The sequence below is a fragment of the Pseudophryne corroboree genome (genome assembly GCF_028390025.1).
Source record: "Pseudophryne corroboree isolate aPseCor3 chromosome 7 unlocalized genomic scaffold, aPseCor3.hap2 SUPER_7_unloc_5, whole genome shotgun sequence".
NCBI lineage: Eukaryota > Metazoa > Chordata > Amphibia > Anura > Myobatrachidae > Pseudophryne > Pseudophryne corroboree.
Window position 1 is genome coordinate 845,627 of NW_026967614.1, and position 13,242 is coordinate 858,868.

Below are 13,242 nucleotides of genomic sequence, written 5' to 3' on the forward strand. Positions count from 1 at the left end.
CCTAGCTGTTTTTATAAAATCACTGAATCAAATCTAACTCTGATTACATCAGAGAAGGCCAGGTACCCTACACCAGAACAGGGGGTTTGAAATTTTGACTTGTCTACTTAAAGATCACCAAAATCTGATAACAAGGTCAATTACGTCCCTGGGTGGGATTGAACCACCAACCTTTTGGTTAATAGCCGTGCACACTAACTGATTGCGCCACAGAGACACTTTGCAAAAGTCTATACTGACAAAGGCTAATAAGCATTCATATAAAACTTTTCCCAGAAAAACTTTAAAAAGTCAATAATCTGGAGAGTTTTTGTAAGATGTTTCTTCCATCAACCAACGAAGAAACACATTGGTACTTTCCCATGATGAGTGAGTGCTTCAGGATCTCTTGCACTTACATGTGCAGCAGAGTACTGCAATGGAAGCATGCTGGGCCCATAACCCAGCGGTAGGCAGATTGAAACTATCCTCTGCTATATGCATTTTTTTTTGTTAATTAAAGTAATCCAAAACTGGGATTGATATTTTGGCTCTTTTATTTTTACTTAAAGTACAATAACTTTTACCATTTTAATTTGTTTTAATAGTATATTGACAGTATTGTTTTCTTTCAAAAATCCATTTAATTTTCTTTACCCTATTATTAAAATGGTAATTGACAAAAACAAACTACATTGTCACCAGAAGAGCAATACAAAATGTACAAGTGATATATTAAAATCATCTTTCCAGCTTGAATTTCAATGATGCATTGGGGCAACAATTTTGTGAGAAACATCTTCACCCTTAAATAAAGATTTTCTTAATTCCTTACCTGTGTGCTAATTAGATATCACCTTGTTTTCACATTAAACAGACTTCCACATGAGAAAGCAGCAAGGATACAGTGGCGTTAATGTTTCCTGGTGTCAACCTGTATTATTTCAGTAGACATTGAAATGAGGATGCATCTTGCTGCCTTTCCAATGAAGCAAGTTTAATTTAGTAATAGGTGAAAAACCATCCCTACAAAGGTGTTAATCAGAGACTTGGCTTTGTGGACACTTTTCAAAGAACAAATTTGTTAGCATAAAAATAAAGCCAGAAAATGAAGAGCTGTTTAATCACTCAATTGGATTTTTTTTGCCAGCATATTTCTTTTTCTCTGCAACCCACTGCTAAATTGTGCTTCCTAGCTGTTTTTATAAAATCACTGAATCAAATCTAACTTTGATTACATCAGAGAAGGCCAGGTACCCTACACCATAACAGGGGGTTTGAAATTTTGACTTGTCTACTTAAAGATCACCAAAATCTGATAACAAGGTCAATTACGTCCCTGGGTGGGATTGAACCACCAACCTTTTGGTTAGTAGCCGGACACACTAACCGATTGCGCCACAGAGACACTTTGCAGAAAGTACATACTGACAAAGGCTAATAAGCATACATCTAGAACGTTTCCTAGAAAAACTTTAAAAAGTCAATAATCTGGAGAGTTTTTGTAAGATGTTTCTTCCATCAACCAACGAAGAAACACATTGGTACTTTCCCATGATGAGTGAGTGCTTCAGGATCTCTTGCACTTACATGTGCAGCAGAGTACTGCAATGGAAGCATGCTGGGCCCATAACCCAGAGGTAGGCAGATTGAAACTATCCTTTGCTATATGCATTTTTTTTTGTTAATTTAAGTAATCAAAACTGGGATTGATATTTTTGCTCTTTTATTTTTACTTAAAGTACAATAACTTTTACCATTTTAATTTGTTTTAATAGTATATTGACAATATAGTTTTCTTTAAAAAATCCACTTAATTTTCTTTACCCTATTATTAAAAGGGTAATTGACAAAAACAAACTACATTGTCACCAGAAGAGCAATACAAAATGTACAAGTGATCTTTCCAGCTTGAATTTCAATGATGCATTGGGGCAACGATTTTGTGAGAAACATCTTCACCCTTAAATAAAGATTTTCTTAATTCCTTACCTGTGTGCTAATTAGATATCACCTTGTTTTCACATTAAACAGACTTCTACATGAGAAAGCAGCAAGGATGCAGTGGCGTTAATGTTTCCTGGTGTCAACCTGTATTATTTCAGTAGACATTGAAATGAGGATGCATCTTGCTGCCTTTCCAATGAAGCAAGTTTAATTTAGTTATAGGTGAAAAACCATCCCTACAAAGGTGTTAATCAGAGACTTGGCTTTGTGGACACTTTTTAGAGAACAAATTTGTTAGCATAAAAATAAAGGCAGAAAATGAAGAGCTGTTTAATCACTCAATTGGATTTTTCTGCCAGCATATTTTTTTTTCTCTGCAACCCATTGCTAAATTGTGCTTCCTAGCTGTTTTTTATAAAATCACTGAATCAAATCTAACTCTGATTACATCAGAGAAGGCCAGGTACCCTACACCATAAGAGGGGGTTTGAAATTTTGACTTGTCTACTTAAATATCACCAAAACCTGATCACAAGGTCAATTATGTCCCTGGGTGGGATTGAACCACCAACCTTTTGGTTAGTAGCCAGACACACTAACCGATTGCGCCACAGAGACAATTTGCAAAAAGTACATACTGACAAAGGCTAATAAGCATTCATCTAGAACGTTTCCTAGAAAAACTTTAAAAAGTCAATAATCTGGAGAGTTTTTGTAAGAATTTTCTTAAATCAACCAACGAAGAAACACATTGGTACTTTCCCATGATGAGTGAGTGCTTCAGGATCTCTTGCACTTACATGTGCAGCAGAGTACTGCAATGGAAGCATGCTGGGCCCATTAACCAGAGGTAGGCAGATTGAAACTATCCTCTGCTATATGCATTTTTTTTGTTAATTAAAGTAATCCAAAACTGGGATTGATATGTTAGCTATTTTATGTTTACTTAAAGTACAATAACTTTTACCATTTTAATTTGTTTTAATAGTATATTGACAGTATTGTTTTCTTTCAAAAATCCACTTAATTTTCTTTACCCTATTATTAAAATGGTAATTGACAAAAACAAACTACATTGTCACCAGAAGAGCAATACAAAATGTACAAGTGATATATTAAAATCATCTTTCCAGCTTGAATTTCAATGATGCATTGGGGCAACGATTTTGTGAGAAACATTTTCACCCTTAAATAAAGATTTTCTTAATTCCTTACCTGTGTGCTAATTAGATATCACCTTGTTTTCACATTAAACAGTCTTCCACATGAGAAAGCAGACCCCTAGTTCGCATTGAACACCCCCCACCCTCCTTTGGTGTGGGGCTCATGTTGGCCATGCCCCAGCCCCTGAAGCATTCAAGCTGATTTCTTGCAGCAGCTGGGCACTGTAACAGCTCCAGAGCTGCTCTGTAAGGCAAATAAAAGGGTGTGGGCCCTGCAACACCACCTGTAGTTCGCATTGTGCGTTGGAAGGCACAAAGTAAGCAGACGGGAGAAGTCAGGATAGTGCGCAAGGGCATAGAAGGGAGGGGCTCAAGAAAAGAGAAGTGGAAACAGACAGCAAACTAGGCTGGAGAGAGACCTGAGACAATGAGATCTAAATTATACCAGAGCCAACCAGGGGAAAGCACAAATGCAGTCCCCCCCCGCCCCTACCACAAATTATGCAGTCGAGATTCCCACATTTGGGGAAATAACAGAGGTCAGCATACCCAGAATGCAATGAATGAACCTCACCCTGGGAAAACAATCTTCATGACCATGGTATCACCTAAGCAAAATAAGTATGATTTGAGATAGGGCTGGGGAGGGCCGCTGCTCAGGCACACCTCCGTCAAGTAAAGGAGATTCAACTGAGGCAGCACAAGGGAACTCTCATCTGGGGACAACAACTGCAGGGAGAACACATTTTCAGACGAATGTGTGAGGGCAGAAGGCTCCCTCAGCACTCACCAGCGCCATTTTTTCTCCACAGCACCGCTGAGGCAGCTCCCCAGACTCTCGCCTGCTGAAACCACGGTAGACAAGAGGGTTGAAAAGAGTGGGGGGGGGCACATAATTCGGCGCAAATTACATACAGAAGCACTACTGGGCAAACATTAAGTTACTGTGTTATTCCTGGGTTATATAGCGCTGGGGTGTGTGCTGGCATACTCTCTCTCTCTGTCTCTCCAAAGGGCCTTGTGGGGAAACTGTTTTCAGAAAAAGCATTCCCTGTGTTTGTGGTGTGTCGGTACACGTGTGTCGACATGTCTGAGGAAGAAGGCTATATTAGAGAGGAGCGGGAGCAAATTAATGTGGAGTCTCTGCGACAGCTGATTGGATGGATATGTGGAATGTTTTAAATGCTAGTGTAAACTCAGTGCACAAAAGATTAGACAAGGCTGAAGCTTCGGGACAGTCAGGGTCTCAACCCATGCCTGATCCTATGTCGCAGGGACTGTCAGGGTCTCATAAGCGCCCACTATCCCAGATTGTTGACACAGATACTGACACGGATTCTGACTCCAGTGTCGATTACGATGATGCAAAATTACAGCCAAAATTGGCAAAATCCATTCGATATAGGATTATGGCAATAAAAGATGTTTTGCACATCACAGAGGAACCCCCTGTCCCTGACAAGAGGGTACATAAGTACAAGGGAAAGAAGCCTGAGGTAACCTTTCCCCCCTCACACGAGCTGAACGAGTTATGTGAAAAAGCCTGGGAATCTCCAGATAAAAGACTGCAGATTTCCAAAAGGATTCTTTTGGCGTATCCTTTCCCATCAATGGATAGGTTAAGATGGGAATCCTCCCCTAGGGTGGACAAAGCATTAACACGCTTATCCAAGAAGGTAGCCCTCCCGTCCCAGGATACGGCTACCCTCAAAGAGTCTGCTGACCGCAAACAGGAGATAACCCTGAAGTCCATTTATACACATTCGGGTACCTTACTCAGACCGGCAATTGCGTCGGCCTGGGTGTGTAGTGCTGTAGCAGCATGGACGGATACCTTATCTGAGGGGATGGATACCCTAGATAAGGATACTATTTTATTGACCCTGGGGCATATAAGAGATGCTGTCCTATATGTGTGTATGCAAAGTACAGGTGGTGCTGCAGGGCTCACAACCTTTTACTTGTCTTGTAGAGCAAATCTGGAGCTGTTATTGGATCCATCTGCTGCAGGCCTTCCCCCAGGAATGCTTGCACTAGTTGTTGCATTTGGTTTGTTGTTTGGGGGTGCTTCAGTATTAGGCAGCCTTCTGCCCTCCCACATTCATCTGAAAATGTGTTCTCCCTGCAGTTGTTGTCCCCAGATGAGAGTTCCCTTGTGCTTCCTCAGTTGAATCTCCTTAACTTGACGGGGGTGTGCCCGAGCAGCCGACCTCCACAGCCCTATCCCAACACATACTTATCTTGCATATGAGATCTCTTGATCATGAAGATAGTTCTCACAGGGTGAGGTTCATCCATTACATTTTAAAGTAGGAAGGTACAAATTACATATTCGAATTACATATATGTGCTGGATTCAAATGTTTCCCCCCCTTCCTTTCTCAATTGTGCCCATCAGCAGCTATTCTTATGTTGCTGCTAATGGTTGTGACACATTTTTTTCTTCTGTGGGGTACACTGGACTCCACAAGGATTCATATTGGGGTGTAGAGTAGGATCTTGATCTGAGGCACCAACAAGCTCAAAGCTTTTGACTGTTCACAAGATACTCAGCGCCCCCTCCTCTATAACCTCGCTTCCATGAACAGGGAGCTCAGTTTGTAGTTGGTGCCTTCAGTAGCAGGCCACTTAACAGGGGGCTGCCTCAGGCATCCTATTCTTAGCTATTAATTTTGACAAGAAAAGAAGAACTTTTTTAATAAGAATCTACAAGGGCTGCAGCAGGCTAGGTCTAATAGACATATTTACTGCAGCTCCATCACTCCCAGCGGCACAGTATACTCCAGTGCCCCGGTTGCTGGGTCACTGCAGCGGAGGCTCCGGTTTCTTCCTAAGGTCAGTCACACACACACCGCCCTCCGGGATCACGAGGCCGCTGATGAAAGGGTGGTAAGGGGCTTCTGTGCCCACTTTATACCGTGATCCAGCGTGGCTGTAGGGGGCGGGCTGTGTGCGCACTGGCGTGGACACTGATTACTGGGCAGCTGCTCCACTAGCCACCAGGGACAGTTAAGGAGCACAGCTCTGGGGGTTTTTCTCCTATATTAACCCCATTTTGTACTACCCGCAGTGCATTGTGATAGGTAATAGGGCCTGATTCAGGTTGGATTGCAATCGCAATAAGCAATCCAACTGCAAAAATTGCTAAGAGCATACGCATCCGCCTGCAGATAATGCGATCGCCTCTGCCTGTCAATCGGTGCAGGGGGGGGGGGGGGGGGTCAACAACACTCCATTTCCAAGTCGGAGATGGAGCGGTGCGGGGGCAGGGTTTCAATATTGGGTCGGCAACGGAGAAACAGGAGGCGTGGTCAGAGCGGCTGCATGACATCACATGGGCCGGACTCCGCCAGTGGAGCCCCAGCGTCATGCAGTAGATTTTGTAGAGGCCGGGGAGGACTTCTGTTCCTGGGAGCTAGCTGTGTTGTGCATCTTTTTTCCTCTGCCCCTACTTCTTGCAAGAAAGGACGCACCTCGCACTTTCTTGTTTCTTTGTGACCGAAAGGACTGCATTTGATAATGCAGAGCTTTCTTATGCTGTGAGGGAACATAAGGTAAAAAATTTGATTTTCCAGTGTTAATGCTTTGTCCATCCTAGGGGAGGATTCCCATCGTAACCTATCCGTTGATGGGAAAGGATACGCCATAAGAATCCTTTTGGAAATCTGCAGTCTTTTATCTGGAGATTCCCAAGCTTTTTCACATAACTCGTTCAGCTCGTGTGAGGGGGGAAAGGTTACCTCAGGCTTCTTTCCCTTGTACATATGTACCCTCTTGTCAGGGACAGGGGGTTCCTCTGTGATGTGCAAAACATCTTTTATTGCCATAATCCTATATCGAATGGATTTTGCCAATTTTGGCTGTTACTTTGCATCAACGTAATCGACACTGGAGTCAGAATCCGTGTCGGTATCTGTGTCAACAATCTGGGATAGTGGGCACTTATGAGACCCTGACAGTCCCTGCGACATAGGATCAGGCATGGGTTGAGACCCTGACTGTCCCAAAGCTTCAGCCTTGTCTAATCTTTTGTGCAATGAGTTTACACTAGCATTTAAAACATTCCACATATCCATCCAATCAGGTGTCGGCGGAGACACCACATTCATTTGCTCCCGCTCCTCTCTAATATAGCCTTCTTCCTCAGACATGTCGACACACGTGTACCGACACACCACACACACACAGGGAATGCTTTTTCTGAAGACAGTTTCCCCACAAGGCCCATTGGAGAGACAGAGAGAGAGAGTATGCCAGCACACACCCCAGCGCTATATAACCCAGGAATAACACAGTAACTTAATGTTTGTCCAGTAGCGCTGCTGTATGTCATTTGCGCCGAATTATGTGCCCCCCCTCTCTTTTCAACCCTCTTGTCTACCATGGTATAAGCAGGGGAGAGTCCGGGCAGCTTCCTCTCAGCGGTGCTGTGGAGAAAAAATGGCGCTGGTGAGTGCTGAGGGAGAAGCCCCGCCCCCTCGGCGGCGGGCTTCTGTCCCGCTTAAACTGTAAAATTGGCAGGGGCTCATACATATACAGTGCCCAGCTGTATATATGTTATATTTTTGCCAAAAAGAGGTTTATATTGCTCCCCAGGGCGCCCCCCCTGCGCCCTGCACCCTTACAGTGACCGGAGTATGTGAGGTGTATGGGAGCAATGGTGCACAGCTGCAGTGCTGTGCGTTACCTCAGTGAAGATCATGAACTCTTCTGCCGCCTCTGAAGTCTTCTTTTCTTCTCATACTCACCCGGCTTCTATCTTCTGAATCTGCGAGGGGGACGGCGGCGCGGCTCTGGGACGGACGGCGAGGGTGAGATCCTGCGTACCAATCCCTCTGGAGCTAATGGTGTCCAGTAGCCTAAGAAGCCGGACCTTGCAACTCAGAGAGTAGGGCTGCTTCTCTCCCCTCAGTCCCTCGATGCAGGGAGTCTGCTGCCAGCAGTGCTCCCTGAAAATTAAAAACCTAACAAAATACTTTCTGTCAGAAAGCTCAGGAGAGCTCCTGAAAAGCACCCAGTCTCAACTGGGCACAGTATCAAACTGAGGTATGGAGGAGGGGCATAGAGGGAGGAGCCAGTGCACACCCAGAACTAAAGTATTTCTTAAAGTGCCCATGTCTCCTGCGGAGCCCGTCTATCCCCATGGTCCTTACGGAGTCCCCAGCATACTCTAGGACATTAGAGAAACTAGAATTTTAATACCTACCGGTAAATCCTTTTCTTAGTCCGTAGAGGATGCTGGGCACCCGTCCCAGTGTGTACTGTGTCTGCAGTTATTAAATGGCCCTTAACTCCAGAACATTTATGTGGAGACAACTTTCCTGACTTGACCATCTTCCTTGGACGTTTTCCCCCTGTGTGACTGCTCCCCACCTCGAAAGGGTTGCATCCGTGGTCCCTAGGATCCAGTCCTGGATCCCGAACCATCGCCCCTCTAGGAGGTGAGAACTGTGCAGCCACCAATGGAGTGAGATTCTGGTCTTGGAAGACAGGATTATCCTCCGGTGCATGTGTAAGTGGGATCCGGACCACTTGTCCAACTGGTCCCACTGGAACACTCTGGCATGGAACCTGCCAAACTGAATGGCCTCGTAGGCCAAAACCATTTTCCCCAGCAACCGAATGCATTGATGGATTAACACTCTTGCTGGTTTCAGAATTTGTTTGACCAGACTCTGGATCTCCATAGCCTTTCCACTGGAGGAAAACCTCTTCTTCTGTGTCCAGTATCACTCCCAAAAACAACAACCGCGTCATTGGGACCAACTGCGATTTTGGCAAGTTTAGGAGCCAACCATGTTGTTGAAGAACTGTCAGGGAGAGTGCAATGTTTTGCACCAACTGGTCCCTGGATCTCGCCTTTATCAGGAGAACATCCAAGTACGGGATAATTGTGACTCCTTGCTTGCGAAGGAGAACCATCATTTCCGCCATCACCCTGGTGAAAATCCTCGGAGCCGTGGACAGACCAAATGGCAACGTCTGAAATTAGTAATGACAATCCTGAATTGCAAACCTCAGGTAGCTTGATGCAGTGGCTAAATGGGAACATGTAAGTAGGCATCCTTTAAGTTTACCAAAACCATGAAATCTCCTTCCTCCGGACTGGAGATCACTACCGTGAGAGATTCCATCTTGAAATTGAATTTCTTTAGGTAGAAATTGAGGGATTTCAGATTTCAGATTGGTCTGACTGAGCAGTCCGGCTTCGGGACCACGAAGCGGCTTGAATAAAAACCTTCTCCCTGCTGACTAAGGCTGATTTGAACAATCGGTGAGGGGGAACGTCTTGAAACCCCAGTTTGTACCCTTGGGACACTATTTATAAAACCCACGAGTCCAGGTCCGAATGAATCCAGAACTGACTGAAGAGTTTTAGACGTGCCCCCACTGGTGCGGGCTCCTGCAAGAAAGCCCTAGCGTCATGCAGTGGATTTGGCAGAAGCAGAGGACAATCTCTGCTCCTGCAATCTTGAAGAGGCTACAGACCTCTTCCCTCTTCTCCTTCCTCTACCTGCAAAGAAAGGGGAATCTTAACTTCTTGCATATCTATTGGGCCGAAATGACTGCATCAGATAATGATGCGTCTTTATCCGTTGAGAGGGAACATAGTGCAAGAAGGTTGACTTACCTGCGGGAGCTGCCGAGATCAAATTAACTAGGCCGTCGCCAAACAAGGCTTCACCTTCATAGGGAAGAGACTCCATTTCTTCTTGGAGTCAGTATCAGCATTTCCTTGGTGAATCCAGATATACAGGGAATGGGGGGAAGGGGCTGTGTTCTGCACCAGCTATTAAATTTTAAATATTTGTATGAAGAGGCCCCAATAAATGTCCATCAGTTATATTAAATATTAATTGTAGGACGTTCGGGGGTGCTACCAGAGACAAGTAATGTTATGCAGGAAAGGAGAAGAGAAAAGAATGTCTCTTTTGCTGGCGCACAAATGATGATTTAAAAATTAACTTTTAATAAATTCGTTAAAATTGTCTAAACACGAAATAAAGTACAATAAGTTTGTATAATGTAATTACCATATATAATAAATGGAAATACATTTATTAATATCAAGGTTCGCTACCTGTGTTGTGTCTTTATTATTGATCCAAATTGACTATATCAATTAGTCTGATACTGAATTACTGGACACTATGTAATATTAGTTGAATGTATATTAGTAATTCACTTGACAAATGTCAGAACCTGGCAATAGTTCTACATATCATACACTTACAGCACTCTTTCCACAATATTTTCCCTTTATTCCAGATCAAATGGTATAATCCCCCATAGTAATTATTCCTGTTGTAGTATAGTACAGTATGGTTGCTGGGGACGTCTTTAATGAAAAGAGAGGGAACATCTAATGTGTCTCCTTATGGGTAAAATACTTGCAAGCTAAGTGCTATGAATAGCATCAGCATGTAGATAAATGCTGAGTGTTAGGTGAGTAATGCAGATAAATAGGGATATCTAATAATTCTATAGAATAGTGGGTGAATTATTAGATATCCCTATTTATCTGCACCTCTAAGCACACTATTTGACTGTCCACACCCTGCTGTGCCTATTACCCATCTCCTCCACCACCCTCAACACTGACCCACACATCATTCACCCACAAAGATACAATAAAGGTAGTTTGGATAAATTAGCTAAATGAAATGGATTTAACCAATTTATCTAAATGACCATTTTTGGATGTTTTCCAGTGTTTGGGAGCAAATGGTCAATTGTCATTTGCTGCCACATATTAGCATAATTTTGTTTCAACTAGAAAAAAAAATTGGACAGATAATCTAAGTGTGGATCCAGTTTAATGCTGATTTCAGAGCCAACTATAGACTTGATTGAGGTACTGTGTCCCCGGTACCAAATACCAATTAAAATAATATTGTGAGGTGTTCAAAAAAGACTGAAAATGAGTGGAAATTATGGTTATTGAGGTTAATAATACTATGGGATCAAAATGACCATCAAATTCTATGATTTAAGCTGTTTTTTAGGGTTTTTTGAAAAAAACACCCAAATCCAAAACACACCCAAATCCGACAAAAAAATTTCGGTGAGGTTTTGCCAAAACGCGTCCGAACCCAAAACACGGCCGCGGAACCGAACCCAAAACCAAAACCCGAAAAATTTTCGGTGCACATCACTACTTAATTAGAACTTCGGTCAATGTGAATTAATTATTGGACTCAACCATGGTTATCCTTAAAACCCAGGGGTCTATTTAAGATCGATCTTAATCGATGTTGGGCTTCCAGGTTGAAAAAAACACACATTTACTAACATTTTAAAATTTATATAAAAAATCATCTGTTCGTAAATGCAGTGCACATGGTTTTGCCCAACTGCTAACAAAATTCCTGCTGCGATCAACTTGGAATTACCCCCATCGATTGATGTTTTCACACTGCTCGTTCCAACCCCAAAAACTATGAAGAGGATAGGGGCATATACGCAGGGTCCATCCTGTGCATGTGCCTACATTTTCTCCGGGTGCCCCGCAGAAAATGCGAATGCCTCTGCCTGTCAATCAATAGAGGGCGTACCTTCGCAGGTATATCGCGATCATGAGCCATGTCTCCCATTTTTGTCATTATAGGTGCTCTGTGAGCTGCTGACCATGCCCCAGCCCCTCTGTCTCCCGTGAATAGACATCGGGGCTTATTCAGACCAGATCGCTTCAATTTATTTTCACCCAGCGGGCAATCAGGTCTGCACTGCACATGCGTATGCGCCACAATGCGTAGGTGCGACGGTCCGGAGATCACAAGAAGATTGACAAGAAGAGGGTGTTTGTGTGGGTGGCAACTGAATGTTTCTAGGGAGTGTCCGGAAAAACACTGGAGGGACCCGGCGTTTTGTGGGAGGATTTGTGACGTCACCTCAATGGCTGAGTAAGTGCTGAGCTGTGCAGCTCTTGTGCACATGTGATCACACACCTGCACAGCAAATTTTCCCTTCCGCTGTAGGCGGCAACCACCTGATCACAGGGATGCAAAAAACACACCCTAGCGATCAGGTCTGAATTACCCACAATGTGCATATTTGCAGAGCAACAAGCTACAGGGAGCCTTCCACCCCCCCCCTTCCCCATGACTATGGGACACTGGGGGGGGGTATTTGGGTTAGCTGGACATTCCCCAAAAAAGTGACTGTCCTGCAAAAATTGGGTTAGTTGGGAGGTATGTGCAAATACATTTATTGTTTTGCATGCAGGGTAAATACTGGCTTCTTTGACATTTAGCCACAAATGCTGCACAGTTGAATTACAGTATTACACTGCAATTAACAGTTATGCTAAGACATTCCTTCTCCCAAAATCTACCTCTCTCTGCATGTTACATCTGTCCCACAGTGGCGTGCGGTGAGGTCAGTGGCTAGTGAGGCACTACAGCCATAATGTCCGCCGAATCCTGCCGATGACCCTTAGCCAATGCCCGCTACTGCCTCTGAGCCGATACCCACTGCCACCGCCAATGGCTTACAAACTCTCCCACAATCAACTGACCCAGCCCTCCACCACTAATTTCTATCTCAGTCCGATGCCGCCAATGCCCGCTGCCTGCCTGCTCATTGTTCTTGTGATATATTATACATTTTTAAAGAAAAAAAATGAGTGTTTGGGACTGGGAAGGGTGAGGGAGGAGGACATGAATGCAATTTTGTTGTCCAGGGCTTCCATTAACTTAAAGGAGAAGGGTCTGAATGGGTTAAAAAAAATGTGTGAGGTCTCCCCTCCTTAATATAACCAGCCTCTTTGAGCCGGTCCTGGTTATTTAAATACTGGGGGAAAAATTGGACAGAGGTTCCCCGTATTTAGACAACCAGCTCTTAGACGGGTCCTGGTTCCAAAAATACGTGGGACAAAAGATGTAGGGGTCCCCCATATTTTTAAAACCAGCACCGGGCTCCACTAGCCAGAGAAATAATGCCACAGCCAGGGGACACTTTTATGTAGGTCCCTGCGGCCCTGGCATTACCCCTCCAACTAGTCACCCCTGGCCGGGGTTCCCTGGAGGAGTGGGGATCCCTTAAATCAAGAGGTTCCTCCCCTCGAGGCACCCAAGGGCCAGGGGTGAAGCCCGAGGCTGTCCCCAGCACCCCTGGGTGGTGGGTGCCGGGCTGATAGCCATATGTGTAAAAA

At 44.2% G+C, this 13,242-nt stretch overlaps 3 non-coding genes across 3 annotated transcripts; all 3 read right to left on the reverse strand.

The window, feature by feature from the left end:
• Nucleotides 1–1,313: 1,313 nt before the first annotated feature.
• Nucleotides 1,314–1,387, reverse strand: TRNAS-ACU (transfer RNA serine (anticodon ACU)). The gene has a single exon. It is a non-coding gene; the product is annotated as a tRNA-Ser (tRNA).
• A 1,083-nt stretch (nucleotides 1,388–2,470) lies between these two features.
• Nucleotides 2,471–2,544, reverse strand: TRNAS-ACU (transfer RNA serine (anticodon ACU)). The gene has a single exon. It is a non-coding gene; the product is annotated as a tRNA-Ser (tRNA).
• A 1,000-nt stretch (nucleotides 2,545–3,544) lies between these two features.
• LOC134986669 (U1 spliceosomal RNA) lies at nucleotides 3,545–3,714 on the reverse strand. The gene has a single exon (XR_010192500.1). It is a non-coding gene; the product is annotated as a U1 spliceosomal RNA (small nuclear RNA).
• Nucleotides 3,715–13,242: the final 9,528 nt, after the last annotated feature.